This window comes from Mytilus galloprovincialis, chromosome 1 (genome assembly GCF_965363235.1).
Source record: "Mytilus galloprovincialis chromosome 1, xbMytGall1.hap1.1, whole genome shotgun sequence".
Taxonomy (NCBI): Eukaryota; Metazoa; Mollusca; class Bivalvia; order Mytilida; family Mytilidae; genus Mytilus; species Mytilus galloprovincialis.
Window position 1 is genome coordinate 63,736,718 of NC_134838.1, and position 7,790 is coordinate 63,744,507.

General features: G+C 31.6%; 1 long non-coding RNA gene across 1 annotated transcript; it reads left to right on the forward strand.

Moving 5' to 3' along the window:
• The first annotated feature begins 401 nt into the window (after positions 1-401).
• Positions 402-2,823, forward strand: LOC143084858 (uncharacterized). Its single transcript, XR_012981198.1, has 3 exons — positions 402-478; positions 1,222-1,447; positions 2,680-2,823. It is a non-coding gene; the product is annotated as an uncharacterized LOC143084858 (long non-coding RNA).
• The last annotated feature ends 4,967 nt before the right edge of the window (positions 2,824-7,790 follow it).

Sequence of the window (7,790 nt, forward strand, 5' to 3'; positions counted from 1 at the left end):
AACTAAATGCCAATAGTGCTGAAAGTGGTGTGGTGTTAATTCTTATATTTATTAAAATACATAACAATCAACCAATCATCAACACCTTACAATCCGGTAACGTTTTGGAAAACGGATATATCAATCTCTGCCTAACTAGCCCCGATTCTAAAACCAAAGGTATAGATATTTTCCTTTCAGACTTGTTTTTGTATGGTTTAGTTACTACAATCTGATCACTATTATGAACGACACACATCATGACATTACAAGCACAGTATTATCATCGAACGATAAGAACAAATACTATAAAGAACGTCCGTCTTCGGATACCATTAAATAAAGGCAACAGTAGTAAACAAAAGATAGGAATTATTCTTCGATGTCTTTTTATACAAATTTTGCACGTTTATTTTGGTCTATTTTCAGTATTTTCGATAGAAATAGGTTATGCAATAGATGTCAGCTACCAGAAACATGTCAACCAACACTATAACATGTAGGTACTCCACCGCATTTTTGCACCTGTCCCAAGTCAGGAGTCTCTGGCCTTTGTTAGTCTTGTAATATTTTAACTTTTTAGTTTCTTGTGTACAATTTGGAGTTTAGTATGGCGTTCATTATCACTGAACTAGTATATTTTTGTTTAGGGCCAGCTGAAAGGACGCCTCTGGGTGTGGGAATTTCTCGTTGCATTGAAGACCTGTTGGTGACCTTCTGCTGTTGTTTGCTCTTTGGTCGGGTTGTTTTCTCTTTGGCACATTCCCCATTTCCATTTTCAATTTTACTCTACCAAAATACATCATTTGTCATAAAATTTTGAAGCTACTAATTTTTAATATAATTTATTAGCGATGCGTTTGAGCTTCTTTTTTTTATTTAATCAAGAACTTGTGATTTAAAACGGACTATTATTACAACATGTACTAGTATATTTTAAACATACCAAATAATCATAAAGTAATTTCTGTTTAAACCGTAGATTTATAAATTTAGCGACTTTACTTTTTTTTTATAATCGCAGCCTTTAGCAATGATGTTTCACCATTCCTCATGATCTTATGCCACAAATTTGTCATGTCTTCGTCACTTTTCTAACTTAATTGTTGGCAGTATAATTAGTTTTTAGAATGGGAGATTACAATAAAAAAAAAGTTTGATAATATATTGGGGAAATTACAACCAGAATGATACTATAAATGAAAATAATAACAACATTTCTCTATTTTGATATTTACACAGGCACAACACAAACTACATTTGGGACTGCACGAGGCAACATCAATATATCTATAAATATGAATGCTGGTTTACATTCCATTGAACAAAATATGCAAACTGAAAGTAGAAATGTGAATCAAAATGAAAATGGTCGTTTCATTTGGACGTGTTCTGATCCTGGTGATCCACGCAATATGGACATTGAACTGCCAAATGGAGACTTTGGAAAACAGGAAACAAATGCATAGTTAGTTTTAAAGTCAAGTTATTGACCAGTTATTGGTTATTGGTAAAGAAAAGAAATGAGAACCAAATAATAACTGTATTGCCAAAATTGATGTATTTTGTACATTTTGAAATATATTAAATTAACAGAAGAATTTTAGTTGATTATTTTGTAGTGATCAGCTCAATAACTTCAACCTCCACGAATGGAGATTTATCAGTAATATAATCACATAATTACGCAATTATGATCGATGTTACATGTTTGAGATATGACAATTATGGATTAGCGATTTTTTATTACGTTGAACAGATACGTTGAGGCCAGAGGTCGAGGGTTATCTTTTAACGAAAATAGTGCGTATCCATTGTTTTTTCTGTACTCAAACTTCTTTTTGCGACTTTTGCAAATTATTTTAATCGAAGACAAACTTTGATATAAACTAGTTTACGCGTACAGTATAATATAGAAAACTTCTTTCTGATGTTTATCATTTAGACATTCATTTTTCCTGGTTATACAGAAAATTGGCTCGGTGAACATGCTGTTTCTTTTTTTTTTATAGATGAAGTCGCGAACTTTAATGTATTCTTTTGAACAGCAGGTATACAGATTATTGTCCACGATGCCCATCATCCATATAGATTGGAATAGATCTAGTCAAACTGTTAGTCCTCTGCTATAACTACATCCTTCTATTTCTTAAGTGTTTTTCAATCGCTATCTAGTTTTCTCCTATTTTTTCTGTTCTATTGTTGATGACGAACTCTTTGGTACTAGTATATTTTGGATAATCTTACGAAGTGGTCTTATATTTTCAATTCTGGCTAGCATTGTGTCGATCAACCTTTGGAAGTCGGGGATCCACCTACGGTCGAACGGAGGCTGATGGGTATAAAAGTGGTGTAGTGGTTATAACGAAAGACAATACAACGAGAGATAACTCTTTAACTATTTGACAATTAGCAATAAAATTAACAGAATTCTCGTTTTTTCCTCTCTATAATCTTCTTACATTTCTGTTAATTTCGTTTTAGAATAATGTATCGTTTTGTTGTTTCAATGCTAAACCGTTTCAATTTACTCTAGATCTCTTCTATCCGTAATTGATCAATTCTGTATCAAACTTTATATTTCACAAGGAAAGATTTAAAAAAAAAGTTAACATGTTATATTCTTATGTTTATATTATTATCCAATGTTTTTTTTTTATGTTTGGCAATTATTAAATATATGTATAAATTGTGTTTCAGAGTGAAGACCGGTGTCATAGTTTGCATGTATCAACAAATGAACACGTGTCATATGTATGTTGGATATTTTCAACTGGACGTCAAACAACCATCAATTAATCATGCATGTTTAGACAATGAAAATTTTTAATCTCAAATTTAATACTCATGTGGTTAACAATGTGTCCCTAATTATAACTGATGCTAATAAACATAAGGCCAAATTTATCTGTCACGAGTCATCATAGAAGAAACAATCCAAAGGTTTCGTAAGAATAAATGTTTTTTGGTTGTTGTTTTGTAAAAAAAAATATCCAGCCGTTGATTTTATATTTTGGAATTTATGGGTTTTTCATAGTTTACAATAATAAATTGTTTTGCTCATATTTGCCGTACAATGGCCAGTAATTGCTAACATATTTGTAACAGGCTGTTCCTGTCCTCCATTTTAGATTTCATACATAAATTTATGTATTTAAGAATTGAATGCTTCTTTTTGTAAATTTATTGGGGTGTAAAAGCGTTGACCGAAGTACATTTTGTATGAGGCGCGGAAGCGCTTCATTCTAAAAATGTGCGCACGGTCAACGCTTTTACAACCATATAAAGTTACAAAAAGAAGCATTCAATACTTATAATTACATTTTTTAGCTGTGATCATGAAAACACGAATTTTATATATTTTTTTATTTAATTCACCTGTGCAGTTTATTGTTGGACCACGTGTTATCATAAATGAAAAGTTGTATTGAGCAATGCAACTGCTTACGGAATAACACGTGATGTGCAGTAAGCCAATCAGAATAAAGTATTACAATGAAACATACATCTAATGTAATTATTATTCCAAACTATCAGTATAAAAAAGGGACGAAAGATACCAAAGGGACAATCAAACTCATAAATCGAAAATAAACTGATAACGCCATTACTAAAAATGAAAAAGACAAACAGACAAACAATAGTACACATGACACAACATAGAAAACTAAAGAATAAGCAACACGAACCCCATCAAAAACTAGGGGTGATCTAAAGGTGTTTAGTTTAACATACTTATTTATAGTGGATTAGGAAACAAGTTTTGCAAATTGAATTAATCCCTTTCCGTTTTGCGAGTGCTGCCTTGTAGCGAAACTAGCCTGCTCTTTTTCGAACTCTACAAGGGTGTCTTTTACGTGCAAGAGATATGGCTCTCTCTTAATACGGGTCAGACATTTATTGTCCCCTTCCGACGGTTTGATTATAACACCTATCCGTTGGAACTATTTTGTTTTACACATTTGCTATTTTCTGATACGGAGACCAAGTTGATGGTGTTGCAAAGTCTACTCGAATTAAAGTCATATGAAACGAGTGAGTGGTGAAAAATAATGTTTATCCAATTCTTGAACCAATGCATGTATATATTATAAACTTAGTCCTCTGTGCACGATTTTATCATTTTTTACGCAAATATATCGTATAATCGTCAATTTTTTTTCTCTCTGTCTGTAATGATTTAACAAATATGGCTGTTCATTAAATGCCGTGTTTTGAAGCCGAAGTTTACCGATTGTCACCTAAAAGTAAACAAATAACAAAAAGCATGGGTATTGAGCAAGTGTTTAACACGTACAATCAGATTTATTTTAATGAAAGATCCGTGCGTATTGCGATCATCGGAGTTTTACGAGGAGGGTTACGCTCAGGTCACTGTGCATACGGAAAATATGTCGGCGAATTGCTTCCTTCCAGGAAGCAATTAAAATAAAGTAAACTTCTTCCAAATTTGGACAAATTAAAGAATTTTCCTCAGAAAAAAGTATAGGTACATCAGTTGTATAATGAAAACTATCCATTTAGTTATAAGATATTTACTGTATACTGTTTTGGACAAGTTTTAGTGTAATTGTGTCAGGCTTAATTATAAATAGATATAAGAATTTATGGTATGAGTGCCAATGTGACATTTTCCGATCCAAGTCGCATTTTGTTAAAACCGTAAACCATTATAATATGTCAAGGTACGGTCTTCAACACGGAGCCTTGGCAAGCTATAAAGGCCCCAAAAATGACTAGTGCTAAACCATTCAAACGGGAAATCTATATATTAATATAAAAAAAATCCTGTAACAGAACGGTAGTCACAAGAAATAGATATAGGAAGATGTGGTGTGAGTGCCAATGAGACAACTCTCCATACAAATAACAATTTAAAAAGTAAACCATTATAGGTTAAAGTACGGCCTTCAACACGGAGCCTTGGCTCACACCGAACAACAAGCTATAAAGGGCCCCAAAATTACTAGTGTAAAACCATTCAAACGGGAAAACCAACGGTCTAATCTATATAAACAAAACGAGAAACGAGAAACACGTATATATTACATAAACAAACGACAACTACTGTACATCAGATTCCTGACTTAGGACAGGTGCAAACATTTGCAGCGGGATTAAACGTTTTAATGGATCCAAACCTTCTCCCTTTGTTTCTATTGAAAACTAGTATAATGCAGTGAGGAAATTTTGGCACTGGTCTTCAGCTCATAAATATGTCTCAGAAATGAGAATGATATCATTTACAGCTCTCATTTGCATTAATAAAAACCTCACAATATGTTCTGAATATCAGAATATACAGTATTGCAAGATACTCTCATATTGTACACATTGAGCTGAGAAACTGTAAAATTAATCATGCTAATTTAACATTTAAGTCCTCAGAATCAATCTTAATATGCATACTGTTGTACAATGGAATATAAGTATGCAAAAGACATAATGGTCTTCAAAAATAAGAGTATCAATGCTATTAATTTATGACAAGATCTTAATCAAGTAATAATTTTGGTTTGTTTAAATATTTCGGAGGTTAGTATGACCTCCTTTTTTGTGATGATATTTTCCTTTTAAACTTGAAAAAATTGTTTGTATCAACAAAAATAAAAACACAAAGTTAATCTAGAATTATGTTTTTATCATTTTTTTATGTTTAGATCATGTAAATTGTCAGCAAGATGAAAAGAAAAAAAAATATGCAGCTCAAAAGTCAAAATGTGGATAAGCTGAGGTTCAAGGTCCTCCTTTTGCGGATTTTCATATTTTGCATAAATGAATTTAAAGTTTATACCATGGACCGCAGAGAAAGAAAAAAAAACTTTTCAATTTTCCGGCTCCTGAAGGATAAATGTAAAACATCTTGTTTTTGGTAAGTTTTATGCTCTGTTTTAATAGTGTTTGTGCATTCATCTGTCCTGTCCTTCCTCTAAATTGTATCCTCTTTAATTTTTTGGTGAGTGTTTGCCATGAATTTCAGTAAGTAGCCTGTGGATTTACATATATCAGTGGCGGATCCAGAAATTTTCATAAGTGGGGCCCACTGACTGACCTAAGAGGGGGCCCGCTCCAGTCACGCTTCAGTGATTCCCTATATAAGCAACCAAATTTTTTCCCAAAAAGGGGGGGCCCGAACCCCCTGCCCCCCCTAAATCCGCCTCTGTATATAGCATGACATCCTATTGAATGCTTGTTAATCATGTTTTTGTTCCAGAACATATGAGTATTTAGACTATGCGTACAGTCTGCCCAATTTTAAGAAGTTGGTCAAGTTTATTAGAAACAAATATACATTACAGATCAACATAACTGAAATCTTTAATAGATTAATACAAAAAGTTAAATTGCAGTAGAAATAAAAATACATGTTTGGTTGAGCTCTGGTATTAGACAGTACAAGTACCGGGTATACTCAAATGGTCTGATTGTATGAATATGGTCGGACTGTAAGAGTATACTTATACGTATGGTCCAAATACTTATATGGTCTGGAACATTTATACATGTCTTAAAATTAGTATCTGACAAACACATTGGTGTTTGTGAACTTGGTAATAAGTTATTCGATAGAAATATAATGTTTTCAGATTAAAAAAATAAAAAATATCCCATATTTACTTTTAATAAAGAAGAAGATTATTGATGTATGTATAACTGTAAAATGAGACAGCAAGCCAACAACACAAACAATAAGGATAAAACAACATATATATTTTTTGTATCAATGTTATAATTTCCAATATGTCCGAAGATTTCAAGGTATTTTTACATTGAAATAAAACACAAATTGAATTCTGTCAGATCTTCAAAAGCTTAAAGATATATTGTTTCTGTTGTCTGCATTTTGTATAATATATTGAAAATTCTAGTGAATAATGGAATATGTTTTTATAATTGCCTAAAGTTTTAACATTGATCTTTATATATATGATATATATAACTTGGGAAAATACCCAAATGTTATAAAGAAGAATAAATTAATTGATTGTTATATACCGGTAGTATTAAAATAGGAAGATGTGGTATATTGCTAATTTGACAACTCTCCATCAGAGACCAAAGGATGTAAGAGGTTAGCAACTGATGACACTGGACAACCTTTAACAATCAGTGAAATCCATACAGCATAGCTATTTTTTATTAAAAATCATATTATTGCTACATGTATGCAAAAAAAATTATAAAATACTTCAGATTTTATTGGTTCTTTTTCAGAAGGATTGAAATTCCTCACCTAGAATAAATGGACGAAACATAGAAACAAGACCAGAATAAAATGCAAAGACAAAAGTTGGATCAGCTATTATTTTCATCACTCAGTCAATGATTTAAAGTTCTTTTAAATACCAAAAGATATTGAAACCACAATAATGTCAATGTTCTGTGCTGAATGACCAAAAAGTGGACTATAAGATCACACAATGCTGGATGATAAGAAACTATTAATGTTTTGTGTGGAGGGATATTGTGAAAAAAATAGATTTGCTTAAATAGCTACTGTAAATTCAAGAATTATTGTGAGGGTTTATATTTGCTAAAATTGCAACACAGTTGTAAACGCAATAATTTAAACTCCCATTTGGAAATATTTTATATGAATTAAACTGATCTCAAAATCGTAAAAAATTAAAATCTCATTTTAGTCTTAAATGACAAAAATCCAATAATAAATGCACGCAATAATTTCTGAATTTACAGCACTAGTATGTTCAGCCTTATATTAGAGTTTTTCATTGATTTCAAATGGTAAATAATAGTGTTTCAAGAAAGTATTCTATAATTCATAAATAAACATATATTGATACTCACAT